This window comes from Oncorhynchus masou, chromosome 23 (genome assembly GCF_036934945.1).
Source record: "Oncorhynchus masou masou isolate Uvic2021 chromosome 23, UVic_Omas_1.1, whole genome shotgun sequence".
NCBI classification, from domain to species: domain Eukaryota; kingdom Metazoa; phylum Chordata; class Actinopteri; order Salmoniformes; family Salmonidae; genus Oncorhynchus; species Oncorhynchus masou.
Window position 1 is genome coordinate 12,951,076 of NC_088234.1, and position 17,287 is coordinate 12,968,362.

A 17,287-nucleotide genomic window follows, 5' to 3' on the forward strand; every position below is an offset into this window, starting at 1 on the left:
AGTTACACCAGGAACGCACAATCCCTCCATCAGTGCTCAGTTTGTCCACAATAGGCTGAGAGAGGCTGGACTGAGGGCTTGTGGGCCTGTTGTAAGGCAGGTGCTCACCAGACATCACCAGCAACAACGTCGCCTACCGGCACAAACCCACCGTCGCTGGACCAGACAGGACTGGCAAAAAGTGCTCTTCACTGACGAGTCACGGTTTTGTCTCACCAAGGGTGGATTCACGTTTATCGGCGAAGGAATGAGCATTACACCGAGGCCTGTACTCTGGTGCGGGATCGATTTGGAGGTGGAGGGTCCGTCATGGTCTAGGGCGGTGTGTCACAGCATCATCGGACTGTAGCTTGTTGTCATTGCAGGCAATCTCCACGCTGTGCATTACAGGGAAGACATCCTCCTCCCTCATCTGGTACCCTTCCTGCAGGCTCATCCAGCATAACAATACCACCAGCCATACTGCTCCTTCTGTGCGTGATTTCCTGCAAGACAGAAATGCCAGTGTTCCGCCATGGCCAGCGAAGAGCCCGGATCTCCATCCCATTGAGCACATCTGGGACCTTTTGGATCGGAGGATGAGGGCTGGGCCATTCCCCCCAGAAATGTCAGGGAACTTGCAGGTGCCTTGGTGGAAGAGTGGGGCAACTTCTAATAGCAAGAACTGGCAAATCTGGTGCAGTCCATGAGGAGGAGATGCACTGCTGTACTTAATGCAGCTGGTGGCCACACCAGATACTGACTGTTACTTTAGATTTGTTCCCCCCTTTGTTCAGGGACACATTATTCAATTTCTGTTAGTCACATGTCTGTGGAACTTGTCCCGTTTATGTCTCAGTTGTTGAATCTTATGTTCATACAAATATTTACACGTGATAAGTTTGCTGAAAATAAACGCAGTTGACAGGGAGAGGACGTTTATTTTTTTTGCTGAGTTTATTTGTAATAAAATGCCTGTTGATGTATCTTTTGCCCGTGTGTGTGTGTGTGTGTGTGTGTGTGTGTGTGTGTGTGTGTGTGTGTGTGTGTGTGTGTGTGTGTGTGTGTGTGTGTGTGTGTGTGTGTGTGTGTGTGTTTCAGGACATAGAGGACAAGCTAACTAACCATCGGTCTGCTTCATGACCTTTCATGGATAAAAAAAACCTCACAGGCAATGTGAAACATGTATCTCTTCACATTTTATTAGATTTTTTACATTATTTATTGAATATTCGAAACATACAATATACTTGCAGTGAAGCCGCTCAATAACTGCATCATACCAGTCATCCAACAGACTCCCATTCAGAGCGACACACAGAAGCATCCAGGGTCAATGCCCTGCTCAAGGGCATGTTGACCGATCTACCACCAGGCCAAAAAACGTGAATCCGAACCCTCCAATATCCCCCCACAGTTCCCCAATAGCTGTCCCTCAACCATTCGAGACCCCTGCCACAGTCCACCCCAGGAAGAAAAAAAAAGAAAAAATACAATGTATTCCATTCCCCACCCCCCAAGAACCCCCCAATGCACCAAAAACCAAGAAAATGAACTAAACAGAAAAAAAGGAAAAGACAGAAGAAAACAGCAAACAAGAACAATTTTTTTATAAAAAAAGTTCAACAATAGGCATCAAGAACAACTGAAATCATAACAGCAATGCCAGCTGTATATGTTTGTGTGCATGTCTGGCACTATTACCACTATTTAACCATCATTCTATCTCTCACACAGCAACTCCACTCCCACTTGTCTCCAATTCCACATACCAACCCTCGGCTTCCCTCAGCCCATCCCATCTATCTCTGCTGGCCACCCACTTTGGGTTTTTACGCAACACATCTTTCAACTATACTGTGATGTTTAATGTACAATTTTGAAGATAAATACTTTCACTAAGAGTATTAGTATATTAGTAATTGACTGACCCGGTCTCTCCAGATCTCCTATTTCTAGGGTCAATTTTAGATCAATGCTATGCATTTTCAGCCATTCCTGAACCTGGGACCAGAAACAGGCTACCTGAGGGAAATACCAAAATAGATGGTCTACTGATTCTGTATCCTCACAACAAAATCTGCAGAGCTTTGATGATTTTATGCCACAAATTTTCAACATTTTGTTGGTGGCAAGAATTCTATATAATAATTTTAGCTGAAAAGCACAGTCTTGAATCTTGCGTTGTTTTATATATGAAACTGGTATACTTTCCTATTTATGCTATTTTTATTCCTCCGCCAGTTTTGATCCTTTATATTGGGCAAACAGACCAGTTCCCCACCTCCTCCCGCTGCCACCCGCCTCCTCCATTTTTGGGGTAATGCTGTAATCAATTGGTTGTACTCTTGGATTGACCAGACCTTTCCATGCAATTCTGATAACTCCATGAAGGACATAACTCTACCATTCCAATTTACAATATAATTTAAGAACAAAATACCCTTTTCAAACACCTTTCCCATTAACCTGTAGTGACACCCCATCCCGTGAACGGGACCGTTGTCATCATCTAACACTAATTAGCATAACGCAACGGACATAAATCTTCCTAGAAAATCTTCCTATTCACGAAAATCACAAGTGACATATATTGGAACACAGCTTAGCCTTTTGTTAATCACCCTGTCATCTCAGATTTTCAAAATATGCTTCACAGCCAACGCTAGACAAGCATTTGTGTAAGTTTATCATAGCCCAGCATAGCATTATGCCTTGCTAGCAGCAGACAACCTTGTCACGGAAATCAGAAAAGCAATCAAATTACATCGTTTACCTTTGATGAACTTCGGATGTTTTCACTCACGAGACTCCCAGGTAGACAGCCGAAGTTCATTTTTTCCCAAAATATTATTTTTGTAGGCGAAATAGCTCCGTTTGTTCTTCACGTTTGGCTGAGGAATCGCCCGGAAATTGCGGTCACCACAACGCTGAAAAATATTCCAAATTAGCTCCGTAATATCGACAGAAACATGGCAAACGTTGTTTAGAATCCATCCTCAAGGTGTTTTTCTAATATCTTTTCGATAATATATCCGTCAGGACAATTTCTTTTTCACTAGGACCGACTGGAGTAATGGCTACCTTTGTATTTTACGCGAGAATCTCTCTCGGAGCCACCATGTGACCACTTACGCAATGTAGCTGCCTACGGCTATTCTTCAACAGGAATGCGTAAAACTACGTCACAATGTTGTAGACACCTTGGGGAATACGTAGAAAGCGTAAGCTCGTTGATGGTACATTCACAGCTGAATAGGGAGTCATTGGAACGCAGCGCTTTCAAAACCTGGGGCACTTCCGGATTGGATTTTTCTCAGGCTTTTGCCTGCAACATCAGTTCTGTTATACTCACAGACAATATCTTTACACTTTGGAAACATTAGTGTTTTCTATCCAAAGCTGTCAATTATATGCATATTCTAGCAATCTTTTCCTGACAAAATATCCCGTTTAAAACGGAAACGTTTTTTTTTCCAAAAATGAAAATACTGCCCCCTAACACCAAGAGGTAATACAGGTATTTTATCAACCAGCACATTTGAGTTCAGCCATAATAATCTTTTCAGGGGGTTGCATTTGAAATGGTAGCCAGCTCTGCAATTCTTGTTGGAAAAAGAGAGATACTTTGAAAAAAGTATCATTTTCAATTAAATAAAAAGGACATTTTTAAACAATGGATTAACTTTTCTAAGTAATCTACTTGAGAACAATTTAGAGTTCAAATAAAACTTTTGAATGAGTGAAGCTTTTGGAGAGAGCTTTGGTGCTTTTATATTTAATAATCTCAACCCACCCAATTCATATTCATTATATAGATAGGCACGTTTTATTTTGTCTGGTTTAGCGTCCCAGATAAAGCAAAATATTTGTTGCTGATATGATTTGAAAAATGTATCATCAGGAGTAGGCAGCGCCATAAGTAAGTGAGTAAACTGAGATATGACTAAGGAGTTAATCAGGGCAATTTTTCCCTCAATAGACGGGTATTTACCTCTCCATGGTTGCAGGATCTTGTCTATTTTTACAAGTTTTCTCTTGGAATTCATTGTGGAGAGTTTATTTATATCTTTTGTGATATGAATACCGAGTATGTCTACTTCAACATCAACTCATTTTATAGGTAAACTGCAGGGTAATGTAAAAGTTGTATTTTTTAAGGATCCAATACGTAATATTGTACACTTATCATAATTAGGTTTTAGTCCAGAGAGTACAGAAAAGTTATCTAGATCTTTACATTTACATTTACATTTAAGTCATTTAGCAGACGCTCTTATCCAGAGCGACTTACTTTAATGAAACATTTCAAGGATCTAGTTTGCGGGCTTAATGTAAAACTTGATTCATCAGCATACATGGACACCTTTGTTTTTAAGCCTTGGATTTCTAATCCTCTAATGTTGTTATTGGATCTGATTTCAATAGCTAGCATTTTGATGTCCATAACGAATAGATATGGTGACAGCGGACACCCTGGTTTAACTCCTCTTGACAATTCAAAACTTTCTGAGAAGTAGCCGTTGTTTACTATTTTACACCTGGGGTTGCTATACATTATTTGTACCCATTTTATAAGACAATTGCCAAAATTGAAAAAAAATGCAGGCATTTATAAATCCAGTCTTACTTTATCAAATGCCTTTTCAAAATCCGCTACAAATACCATTCCTTGCTTCTTATATGTTTCATGATGTTCTATTATTTCCAGTAGTTTCCAGTCGTATATTATCTCCAATGTATCGTCCATGTAAAAAACCTGTCTGATCAGGATGAACAATACCTGGTAAAACCCTTTTAATTCTGAGTGCTATGCATTTTGTTAGTATTTTTGCATCACAACATTGAAGTGTAAGGGGCCTCCAGTTTTTTAGACTGGGTCTTTATATTTGCCATCTGGGTCTTGTTTTAATAATAGAGAAATCAGACCTTCCTGCTGAGTACCTGACAGACTACCATTTCTATAGGAGTAGTTAAACAATCTAACAATGGAGCTTTTAGTATGCCATCAAGCCCTGGGGTTTTTCCAGACTGAAAGGATTTAACCTCTTGGCGCACCGATCCCTTTAGCGGGATCATTTTCGTCAACATCTGGTGAATTGCAGTGCGCTAAATTCAAATTAAATTACTAAAAATATTTCATTTTCATGAAATCACAAGTGCAATATACCAAAACACAGGTTAGCTTGTTGTTAATCCACCTGGTGTATCAGATTTTTTTTAAAGCTTTACGGTGAAAGCAAACCATGCGATTATGTGAGGACAGCTTTCAGCAGACAAAACATTAGAAACAGCTAGTAGCAAAGTAGATTGGACACGAAAGTCAGAAAAGCAATCAAATTAATCGCTTACCATTGATGATCTTCGTATGTTTGTACTCACGAGACTCCTAGTTTCACAATAAATGTTTGTTTTGTTCCATAAAGATTTGTTTAGCAAGAGTTTTGTTTAGTAATCCACAGGTTACGACGGGCAGACGAAAATTCCAAATAGTATCCGTAAAGTTCGTAGAAACATGTCAAATGTTTTTTTGTAATCAATCCTCAGGCTGTTTTTACAATAAATAATCGATAATATTTCTGCCGGACGTTAGCCTGTTCAAAAGGAGAGGGAGAGAAAAGGTCTCACTCCAGGCGCTCGCGCATGCACAAATCTGGGGACACTTAGCTATCCACTGACGCGATGTGATCATTCTCGCTCATTTTTCAGAATAAAAGCCTGAAACTATGTCTAAAGACTGTTCACACCCCGTGGAAGCCATAGGGAAAGGAATCTGGTTGATATCCCTTTAATGAAGGATAGGCTTGCAATGGAACAGAGTAGTTTCAGAAAAACAGCACTTCCTGGTTGGATTTTCCTCAGGTTTTCTCCTGCAATATCAGTTCTGTTATACTCACAGACAATATTTGACAGTTTTGGAAACTTTAGAGTGTTTTCTATCCTAATATGCCAATTATATGCATATTCTAGCTTCTGGGCCTGAGAAACAGGCAGTTTACTTTGGGATTTTTTAAAATCCAAACATCAAAATACTGCCCCCTTGCTTCAAGAGGTTTCAATAGCCTCAAGAAGTTCTTCCTCTGTAATTCGGCCTTCACACTGATCTTTCTGTACATTTGTTAATTTTCCAGTTTTAATATTATTTGGAAAGAATTCCTTACCATAATCTTCATTCAGTGGGAAAGGATGAAACGGAAAAGAAAACATCTGCCTAAAATAATTAGCTTCCTCTTTTAAAATATAATTCAGAGAATCATAGATGACTCCGTCTTCAGTAACGAGTTTCTGCAATTAATTTTTGTTAGCGTTCCTGTATTGGAGATTCAGGAAGAATTTTGTGCATTTTTCTCCATATTCCATCCAGTTTGTTTTATGTTTTTAGTAGATTATATTAGATCGTTCTTGAACAAGTTCCTCAAGTTCTTTTCGTTTTTCCTCTAACTTATTTTGTATCTCTGTAGTATAACTTTTATTGCTATCTATCTGTACTATTAGTTCATGGATTTCCCTTGTTAGTCTTGTCTCTTTAGCCAGAAAGTGCTTTTTTATTATTGATGAATATTGGATTGAATGACCCCTGAAGATACATTTCAAGGTATCCCAAACAATAAGGGGACTTGCTGAACATATATGTGTAACGGTTTTCTTTAGTTGAAGGAGAGGCGGACCAAAATGCAGCGTGGTTTCTATTCATGTTTAATGTATAAAAACTCTACACATGAACCAACTAACAAAACAAAACAGAACAAAACAAAACAAAACAAAACAAAACAAAACAAAACAATAAACGTAAGAAAACCTAAACAGCCTATCTGGTGAAAACAAACACAGAGACAGGAACAATCACCCACAAACACACAGTGAAACCCAGGCTACCTAAGTATGATTCTCAATCAGAGACAACTAATGACACCTGCCTCTGATTGAGAACCATACTAGGCCGAAACATAGAAATACCCAAATCATAGAAAAACAAACATAGACTGCCCACCCCAACTCACGCCCTGACCATACTAAATAATGACAAAACAGAGGAAATAAAGGTCAGAACGTGACAATATGATACTGGAAAATTCAGTTATACATTCTTTTGTCTAAGTTAAAAATAAGTTGTCCTCCAGTAAACTTTGATTAAATTTCCAATATCCCCATCCATGTGGAAAATCTATAAGAGATGTGAATGCCAAGTAGATGATGATCTGATCGCATTCTGTCTCCTATTAAAACTTTCTTAACCTTTGGTACAAGAGAGAAAAAGACAAGAAAGTAGTCAAGACGACTCGCTTGATTAAGTCTCCTCCATGTATATCTCACTAGGTCTGGGTTTTTTAGTCTCCAAATATCCACTATTTCTAATGTATCCATAATATTTGTGATTTCCTTAAGGGCATAGTGATGATAGTTTGTAGAGTAATTACCTTTACGGTCCATTGAGGTACTTATTAACACTGTGTTATAGTCTCCTACCATAATGATTAGATCATTTGTTGCCTGTAAGTTCAATAAATTGGTATAAATGTTTTTGAAGAGGTGTGGATCATCCTGATTTGGACTATATTAATTAATGAGACAAATCTAATTTTCGTCCACTTTCATATTCAAAAGGATCCACCTTCCTTGCGAATCATTCCTGACTATTTGTCATTCCTTTTTCCATGCAACTTCATCTAAGGGTGTAGAGTGAGTTTCATGTAAACAGTATGTTATATTCCATTTATTTTAGCCATGTATAGACTGATCTTATTATTTTATAATCAGCTGAACCGTTACAATTATAACTGGCTATACTTATTTCACCCCTTACCATAACTAGATACTATTCTCAGTCTAAATTGACCATAATTAGTGCTTGTAAAGTTACTGCCATCAGAGGTATTATGAAGGTCAAAACTAGAGCTTTCAAATGTCTGATATTTAGGATTCCAGAAATAGGTTCTAGCAATATTTGTTTTGTTCCCTTGCCTGTTTGCCTGTGAGCCAATGCCACAAAATTGAGACACGATATTATGTGTGTAGCAAGTTGTATTATTAATAAAAACCTCAAAGGAAATGCATAGCAACCGTCTGTCTATAGCAAGACCTGGGCGTTTATATATCTGACACGTATCTGTTCCGTTTTCTATAGTTCTCCCTGGTTCATTTGTGTGTGTGTGTGTGTGTGTGTGTGTGTGTGTGTGTGTGTGTGTGTGTGTGTGTGTGTGTGTGTGTGTGTGTGTGTGTGTGTGTGTGTGTGTGTGTGTGTGTGTGTGTGTGTGTGTGTGTGTGTGTGTGTGTGTGTGTGTGTGTGTGTACAGGCACCTGGTTTTCATTGCACCATGTGACTGTTTGTCACATTCAATCTACAGATGTACAGTATTTCTTCCACTGTGTCAGCAGCTATGAGAATAAAGGCTAACCCAACAGGGAAAACCTGCCAGCTCTCATCACACTCCAGAATTAGACATTCATCCATGTTTCTCAAACATCAAATTTCAAAGTTGTTCCAAATGTCAGGTTTAAGGTTAGAGTTATGTCAGGGATTAACTACAAATTCTTAAAGTTACGCATTAACTCTGAATGGTAAAGGTTAAGGTTTGGGATAGGCTTAAATGTTTTTAAATCAAAAGCAACTTTCTATGCTTACTCCCATCCTCCATCCCCATCCACAACACCCTAGCAAAACTCAAACCTACTTGAAGGTAACACTGTTGCCCCTAGTGGCTGGATTCCATGTCATCTCCTCAGACATGGATGGATGTTGAATACTGACTTTATTTAACAGGTGATCTGGCTGGTCAAAACATTGTTGAAATTACAGAACATCATAATGAATGGAATACTGGTTGTAATGATGTCATAATTAAGGTAAAACTGGTTCATATGGTGTCATAATGAATGTAATACTGGTTGTAATTATGTCATAATGAATGTAAAACTGGTTGATATGATGTCATAATGAATGTAAAACTGGTTGTAATGATGTCATAATTAAGGTAAAACTGGTTGATATGATGTCATAATGAATGTAATACTGGTTGTAATGATGTCATAATGAATGTAAAACTGGTTGATATGATGTCATAATGAATCTTGCCCACTGTGGAAATCACTCTCTGAACCCCAGTAACATGGGCTGCCTATAACTAGGGCCTGGTGATGTAATTGATCAGGAAATGCTTGTTTTAACTCTAGTATATAATTAGGATCAGGAGTTTTTCCTGACATGCTTGGCCTGACCAGAAAGAACTCTTGCCCTTACTATGTAGGCTATGACACAAACCTATGGACATAAACTCTGCCTATTGACAGTGCTTGACTTGGATTGAAATAAATGCCTTGCCGGTACTGGTTATACTTAGGTGCAGGAGCTCCACCATACTTTTGTGCTAATAGTTTAAAAGAGGTGCAGGAGCTCAAGCAGTAACAAATGTGAGGTCCTGGTATTCAGCTTCATTTACATTTACATTTAAGTCATTTAGCAGACGCTCTTATCCAGAGCGACTTACAAATTGGTGAGCTTCGGTGAGCTCCTGCCCAAGTCAAGCTCTGCCTACTGAACCAAATCACATTACATACCTGGACCTCCTTCTGGAAATTCTCCTTCCTGATTCTTTCACTAAGTAACTTTAAAACATGTTTTTAAAGTAGGCAAGTCAGTTAAGAACAAATTCTTATTTTCAACGACGGCCTACACCAGCCAAACCCTAACCCGGATGACGCTGGGCCAATTGTGCGCTGCCCTATGGGACTCCCAATCACAGCCGGTTGTGATACAGCCTGTAATCGAACCAGGGTCTGTAGTGATGCCTCTAGCACTGAGATGCAGTGCCTTTGACCGCTGCGCTACTCGGGAACTTCACAAGTCTGGGAGTCAGCGAGGTAAAAATATGTTCCCAGATAAGCTGCCAAGGGCTTTTTGCCCCGTCTGATTCCCCAGTTGCTCAAGAAGTCCAGTGTATATCATGCAACTGGACACATTTTTGGGCAGGCGCATGGAATGGCCATTCTCTAAATCCCTGGCATCGGCAGCCTTCAGATGTTTTATCAAAAGCACCACGGCTGTGTCTCAATGGCTCTCTTTCCTTGTGTATTTCACTGCTTCCTTCCCTCATGTATCTTGTTCCATGATCACTGATTCGTCAAGACATAACAGGACGGGTGAAAGCATGGATGGATGAGTCAAATCCTGTCTTTGCAATGACAGTGGTCTAACTAAGTTTCTGTATAATGCCTGCATGGTATAGGATCAGGGAGTCTCCCTGTCTCTAATGTAAATCTGGCTGAGTAATAGGCCTAATGAGTTTAGGGGTTAATGTTAAGATCAGGGGAGGCTGGTGGGAGGAGCTATAGGAGGACGGGCTCCTCGATAATGGCTGGGATGATACGAATGGAACGGTTTCAAACATATCAAACGTACGTTCCATTTATTCCACTACAGCCATTACAGTAAGGTTGTTTTCCTCTAGCTCACCCCACCAGCCTCCTGTGGTTAATGTAAGATACGATAAACTATAATAGCTGAGCTTACACTTCCCCTACCTACTGTCGGTCATATTTCAACAGAAAACAATGTACATTTCCTTGTCTATATTTCATATCAATAAACACATGAATACAATATAGCCGCGGAAAAAATACCATAAACCATTATAGCTGGAAATATCAGGATTTACCGTTTACCAATGAAAAATACAACTCCCTAAACTCTTTGCAGTGTCCGACTTGACAACCGTCCAATCCGCGTCATGACAGCTCCGCACGTGACTCTGGGTGAAGTTCTTCTTCCTGAGAGCGGTGCAAAACACACCGACAAAATTCGGGAACGGAGAATAGCAGTTTGTGGGTAAGTAACATAAATCACGAGGAAAATACCACGGCGTAGACATTTTTGTGGGCTTTTCGACAGCGGTTGGTTGATGTTACATTGTGCTGAGACGAAAGAAATTGTGTTATTTGAGTTCTAAAGTATCTATCGGTTTGTTTTTCTGGCCTTCGCGGTTTCCTGGTCGCGACTCGCTCCATGATGTCTATGCACTGACCCGAGCGTTGGCGCTGGAATGGGGCAGGGGCGAAGTTGTAAAAGTTGGGTTGTCGTCTGTTTGAAGCCTTCATTTGGATGAATTCAGTTCAGTTGGTAGTTATTGCTTGTGTTTAAAATGTTACTCGTGCCGTAACGTATTTAGGGTTGAAGCAGAATGTTTTTTTCCCCCCACACATTGAAGCTAGTTTCGCATTCCATTTATTCTACGCCTCACTAGCTTCGGGGCAACTAGGCGAGTTTGTTGGGACATTTTAATGTTGCTAACCAGAGGTGGAAAAAATACCCAATTGTCATACTTGAGTAAAAGGAAAGATACATTTTTCATAGAAAATTAAAGTCAAGTGAAAGTCACCCAGCAAAACAAATACGACTTGAATAAAAGTCTACACGTATTTGGTTGTACATAGGAAAGTATCAAAAGTAAAAGTGTAAATAATTTAACAAATTCACGGATAGCCAGGGACACACTGCAACACTCGGACATAATTTACAAACTTAGCATGTGTTTAGTGAGTCTGACAGATCAGAGGCTGTAGGGATGACCAGGGATGTTCTCTGTTTAGTGAGTCTGACAGATCAGAGGCTGTAGGGATGACCAGGAATGTTCTCTGTTTAGTGAGTCTGACAGATCAGAGGCTGTAGGGATGACCAGGGATGTTCTCTGTTTAGTGAGTCTGACAGATCAGAGGCTGTAGGGATGACCAGGGATGTTCTCTGTTTAGTGAGTCTGACAGATCAGAGGCTGTAGGGATGACCAGGGATGTTCTCTGTTTAGTGAGTCCTCCAGATCAGAGGCTGTAGGTATGACCAGGGATGTTCTCTGTTTAGTGAGTCTGCCAGATCAGAGGCAGCAGGGATGACCAGGGATGTTCTGTTGATAAGTGTTTGAATTTGACCATTTTCCTGTCCAGCTAAAGCATTAGAAATCTAATTAGTACTTTTGGGTGGGAAAATGTATGTAGTAAAAAGTACATCATTTTCTTTAGGAATGTAGTGGAGTGAAAGTTGTCAAAAATATATATAGTAAAATACAGATACCCCCCCAAAACGACCTTAAGTAGTACATTCAAGTATTTTCACTTAATTACTTTACACCACTACAGCTAACATTACTTGATTTTTGGGAGTCTGGCTAGCCATAAATTAATATTTCATATAATCTTAGTGATATGGTTTAATTCAAAACATGACTGATTCATTTCTCATGTTGTTGCATTGCAAGTTGCACTTCACTTGGGACATTCCCATGCTACTTTGTTGCTATTTGCCCACTGACTGGATACACATTGAAAGTTGGGGAGTTTTCTAGCCCTTGATCATGACTCTCAGTTCCCTTACATTACACAAGTCATTGGATGAAGGCGTCTTCCGTACGGGTGAGTGTTGTTAACATTTACATTTAAGTCATTTGGCAGACGCTCTTATCCAGAGTGACTTACAAATTGGTGAATTCACCTTATGACATCCAGTGGAACAGCCACTTTACAATAGTGCATCTAAATCATTTAAGGGGGGGGGGGTGAGAAGGATTACTTTATCCTATCCTAGGTATTCCTTAAAGAGGTGGGGTTTCAGGTGTCTCCGGAAGGTGGTGATTGACTCCGCTGTCCTGGCGTCGTGAGGGAGTTTGTTCCACCATTGGGGGGCCAGAGGCGGTTGGTTAAGAGCCATGGCGGTTGGTCTGAATATTAACACACCTCTTTTGGTACGGTTTTGGAAGCACATCAGCAAGAAATCATTTTTGAAAAACAAAAGGTTAAATTGATACACGCCTTTTTCACAGGGTTAGTGTCCCCACACTGCCTTATCTCCATGTTGCAGCGTTTGTTTACAGGAAACAGACAGAAGCAACCACCTGTGCTAATTAGGGTAAGTGTACGTATTTAGCCCGCTAAAATAAAAGTTTAGACATTTCTAACGTATACTGCCCTAATTTTGTATATAAAAAAAATAGAGTTAAAATGAAAGATGAATCTCTCATATGAAGCTTTATCACTTTACTTAAAAAACCTCTTGGAACTAGGGGGCACTATTTTCATTTTTGGAAAAATAACGTTCACAAAGTAAACAGGCTATTTTGTCAGGACAAGATGCTAGAATATGCATATAATTGACAGCTTAGGATAGAAAACACTCTAAAGTTTCCATAACTGTAAAAATATTGTCTGTGTATAACAGAACTGATATTGCAGGCGAAAGCCTGAGAAAAATCCAATCATGAAGGGACTCTTATTTAGAAAGCTCTGCGTTCCTATGCGTCCCTATTGAGCAGTGAATGGGATATCAACCAGATTCCCTTTTCTATGGCTTCCCTAATGTGTCTAGTGTCACAATACATAGTTTCAGGCTTTTCTTTTGAAAAATGAGCCTGAATGACAACATTGCGCCAGTGGTCAGCTGGGGGCTCTCAGAGTGATCTGTGCGTAATAGGCAAATGCGACCATTGTTTCTCTCTTTCCTCCTAAGAAGCCACCTGTCCCGGTTGATATATTATCGAATAGATATTTGAAAAACGTCTTGAGGATTGATTATAAAAAAACGTTTGCCATGTTTCTGTCAATATTATGGATCTAATTTGGAATATTTTTCGGTGTTGTCGTGACCGCCGTTTCCGGTGGATTTCTCAACCAAACGTGAAATACAAACGGAGGTATTTCGGCTATAAAAAAAATAATCTTTATGGGACAAAATGAACATTTGCTGTCTAACTGGGTGTCTCGTGAGTGAAAACATCCAAAGCTCATCAAAGGTAAACGATTTAATTTGATAGCTTTTCTGATTTTCGTGGCTAGGCAAAATGCTATGCTAGGCTATCGATAAACCTAGACAAATGCTTGTCTTGCTTTGGCTGTAAAGCATAATTTCAAAATCTGAGATGACAGGGTGATTAACAAAAGGCTAAGCTTTGTTTCAATATAATTCACTTGTGATTTCATGAACATGAATATTTTCAAGTAATATTTTTTGTCCATTGCGTTATGCTAATTAGTGTCAGTTGATGACAATGACAATTCTCACTGATCCGGGAGAGGAAGTTCCAAGAGGTAAAAAAACATAAAAATATTTGAAATGTGTAAAGTCTGGACTGGGCTTAACGGGTACCCTTCTTACGCCCATTGGTGTTTCATATTAGCCAACCACTGAATAATTAATTTCAATTAATTTAAATGTTCAAAACTGACATTTTATCTAAAGTATAAGTATATAAATGTACCCTAAAGTTATTAAAATAAACTGATCATTGCTATTCATCATGAAAGTAGCACTTATAACAGGGGTGTGTCCAATCGTATCCACAGAGAACAGTGGAGGTTTTTGTTCTTGCCAACCAGTACACACCTGATTCAACTAATCATAGACTTCATTCAATACATGATTAATTGAATCATGTGTGTAATTACTTGGTTAGAACACCACCCTGGTCCCTCTATGGATAAGAAGCCATGCACAAAGACCATAACAACTTTCAATGAATTATCTGAAAGCTGATTCACATTTGCTGTACTACTATTCTTGTTAATTTGTTCAACTTGTCTTGCTGAAGCCTATCTGAAGACCGTTTTTAAAATCTCCCTCTACTGTGTCTTAAAAAAGGAGTTGGGCTAACTGCATGATTACACGCCCAATAGTAATCTTATCCCTCATTTGTTTGCATTTTTGTCTACTTGTAGATCTTATATCCCTCAACCCTGAACTAATTCTTCTCTCTCCGCATCAACAACTACCTGTCCACTCCAAATATCTTGGAGAGAGTACAGAGGTTTCTAATCTTGGTTAAGGCACCATGACTATATGCATAATATCCTTAACTGTAGCTTTTGTGTGTGTGTGTGTTTTAATCAACTTAAATCTGAACAACAAGTTTTTTTTCCTATGTTCATTGAATATTAGAGATCAACACTATCCCTGTGTTTCAATTCATACTGGGCTAAATGGGAGTATACTGGGCTAAATGGGAGTATACTGGGCTAAATGGGAGCATATTGGGCTAAATGGGAGCATATTGGGCTAAATGGGAGTATACTGGGCTAAATGGGAGCATACTGGGCTAAATGGGAGCATACTGGGCTAAATGGGAGCATATTGGGCTAAATGGGAGCATACTGGGCTAAATGGGAGCATACTGGGCTAAATGGGAGTATACTGGGCTAAATGGGAGCATACTGGGCTAAATGGGAGCATACTGGGCTAAATGGGAGTATACTGGGCTAAATGGGAGCATACTGGGCTAAATGGGAGCATACTGGGCTAAATGGGAGTATACTGGGCTAAATGGGAGCATACTGGGCTAAATGGGAGCATACTGGGCTAAATGGGAGCATACTGGGCTAAATGGGAGTATATTGGGCTAAATGGGAGTATATTGGGCTAAATGGGAGTATATTGGGCTAAATGGGAGCATACTGGGCTAAATGGGAGCATACTGGGCTAAATGGGAGCATATTGGGCTAAATGGGAGCATATTGGGCTAAATGGGAGCATATTGGGCTAAATGGGAGCATATTGGGCTAAATGGGAGCATACTGGGCTAAATGGGAGCATATTGGGCTAAATGGGAGCATACTGGGCTAAATGGGAGCATACTGGGCTAAATGGGAGTATACTGGGCTAAATGGGAGCATACTGGGCTAAATGGGAGCATACTGGGCTAAATGGGAGCATACTGGGCTAAATGGGAGCATACTGGGCTAAATGGGAGCATACTGGGCTAAATGGGAGCATACTGGGCTAAATGGGAGCATACTGGGCTAAATGGGAGCATACTGGGCTAAATGGGAGCATACTGGGCTAAATGGGAGCATACTGGGCTAAATGGGAGCATACTGGGCTAAATGGGAGCATACTGGGCTAAATGGGAGCATACTGGGCTAAATGGGAGCATACTGGGCTAAATGGGAGCATACTGGGCTAAATGGGAGCATACTAGGTCTAAATGGGAGCATATTGGGCTAAATGGGAACAACTGATTTATGTTGAGAGACAAAATAGCAAAGTCTACTCAAAATATTTTGAGGCCGATTGTTTGGGCTATAAATATTAGAGGGCGACCGATTATGGTTTTTCAACACCGATTATTGGAGGACCAAAAAAATCCACTACGGATTAATCGAATGATTTATTTATTTGTAATATTGACATTTACAATAATACTGAATGAACACTTATTTTAACTTAATATAATACATCAATAAAATCAATTTAGCCTCAAATAAATAATAAAACATGTTCAATTTGGTTTAAATAATGCAAAAACAAAGTGTTGGAAAAGAAAGTGCAATATGTGCCATGTAAGAAAGCTAACGTTTAACTTCCTTGCTCAGAACATATGAAAGCTGGTGGTTCCTTTTTAACATGAGTCTTCAATATTCCCAGGTAAGAAGTTTTAGGTTGTAGTTATTATAGGACTATTTCTCTCTATACCATTTGTATTTCACTAACCTTTGACTATTGCATGTACTTATAGGCACTTTAGTATTGCCAGTGTAAAAGTATAGCTTCCGTCCCTCTCCTCGCTCCTCCCTGGGCTCGAACCAGGAATACAATGACAACAGCCACCCTCGAAGCAGCGCTACCCAAGCAAGGGGAACAACCACTCCAAGTCTGAGTGAGTGACGTTTGAAACGCTATTAGCGCACACCCCGCTAACTAGCTAGCCATTTCACATCGGTTACACAAGCCTAATCTCAGGAGTTGATAGGCTTGAAGTCATAAACCGTGCAGTGCTTGACGCACAATGAAGAGCTGCTGGCAAAACGCACGAAAGTGCCATTTGAATGAATGCTTACGAGCCTGCTGCTGCTGCTGCCTACCATTGCTCAGTCAGACTGCTCTATCAATTCCTAGACTTAGTTATGACATAATAACACAGAGAAATACGAGCCTTTGGTCATTAAATATGGTCGAATCCGGAAACTATAATCTCGAAAACAAGACGTTTATTCTTTCAGTGAAGTACGGAACCGTTAAGCATTTTATCTAAGGGGTGGCATCCATTAGTCTAAATATTCCTGTTACATTGCACAACCTTCAATGTTATGTCATAATTACGTAAAATTCTGGCAAATTAGGCGGCCCAAACTGTTGCATATACACTGACTCTGAGTGCAATAAACGAAGAGAAGTGACACAATTTCACCGGGTTAATATTGCCTGCTAACCTGGATTTCTTTTAGCTAAATATGCAGGTTTAAAAATATATACTTCTGTGTATTGATTTTAAGAAAGGCATTGATGTACATGGTTAGGTACACATTAGCGCAACGATACGCACCGCATCGATTATATTTA

At 39.7% G+C, this 17,287-nt stretch overlaps 1 protein-coding gene across 2 annotated transcripts in view; it reads left to right on the top strand.

Annotated features, from left to right (window-relative positions):
* The first annotated feature begins 10,730 nt into the window (after nucleotides 1-10,730).
* Nucleotides 10,731-17,287, top strand: part of LOC135510323 (myotubularin-like) — a 55,793-nt gene continuing 49,236 nt past the window's right edge. Inside the window, exon 1 of one of the 2 annotated variants that reach the window (XM_064931160.1) lies at nucleotides 10,731-10,801. The gene's annotated coding sequence lies outside the window, so the exon portion shown is untranslated. The remainder of the gene's footprint in view (nucleotides 10,802-17,287) is intronic. The other variant, XM_064931159.1, reaches the window with a different exon arrangement.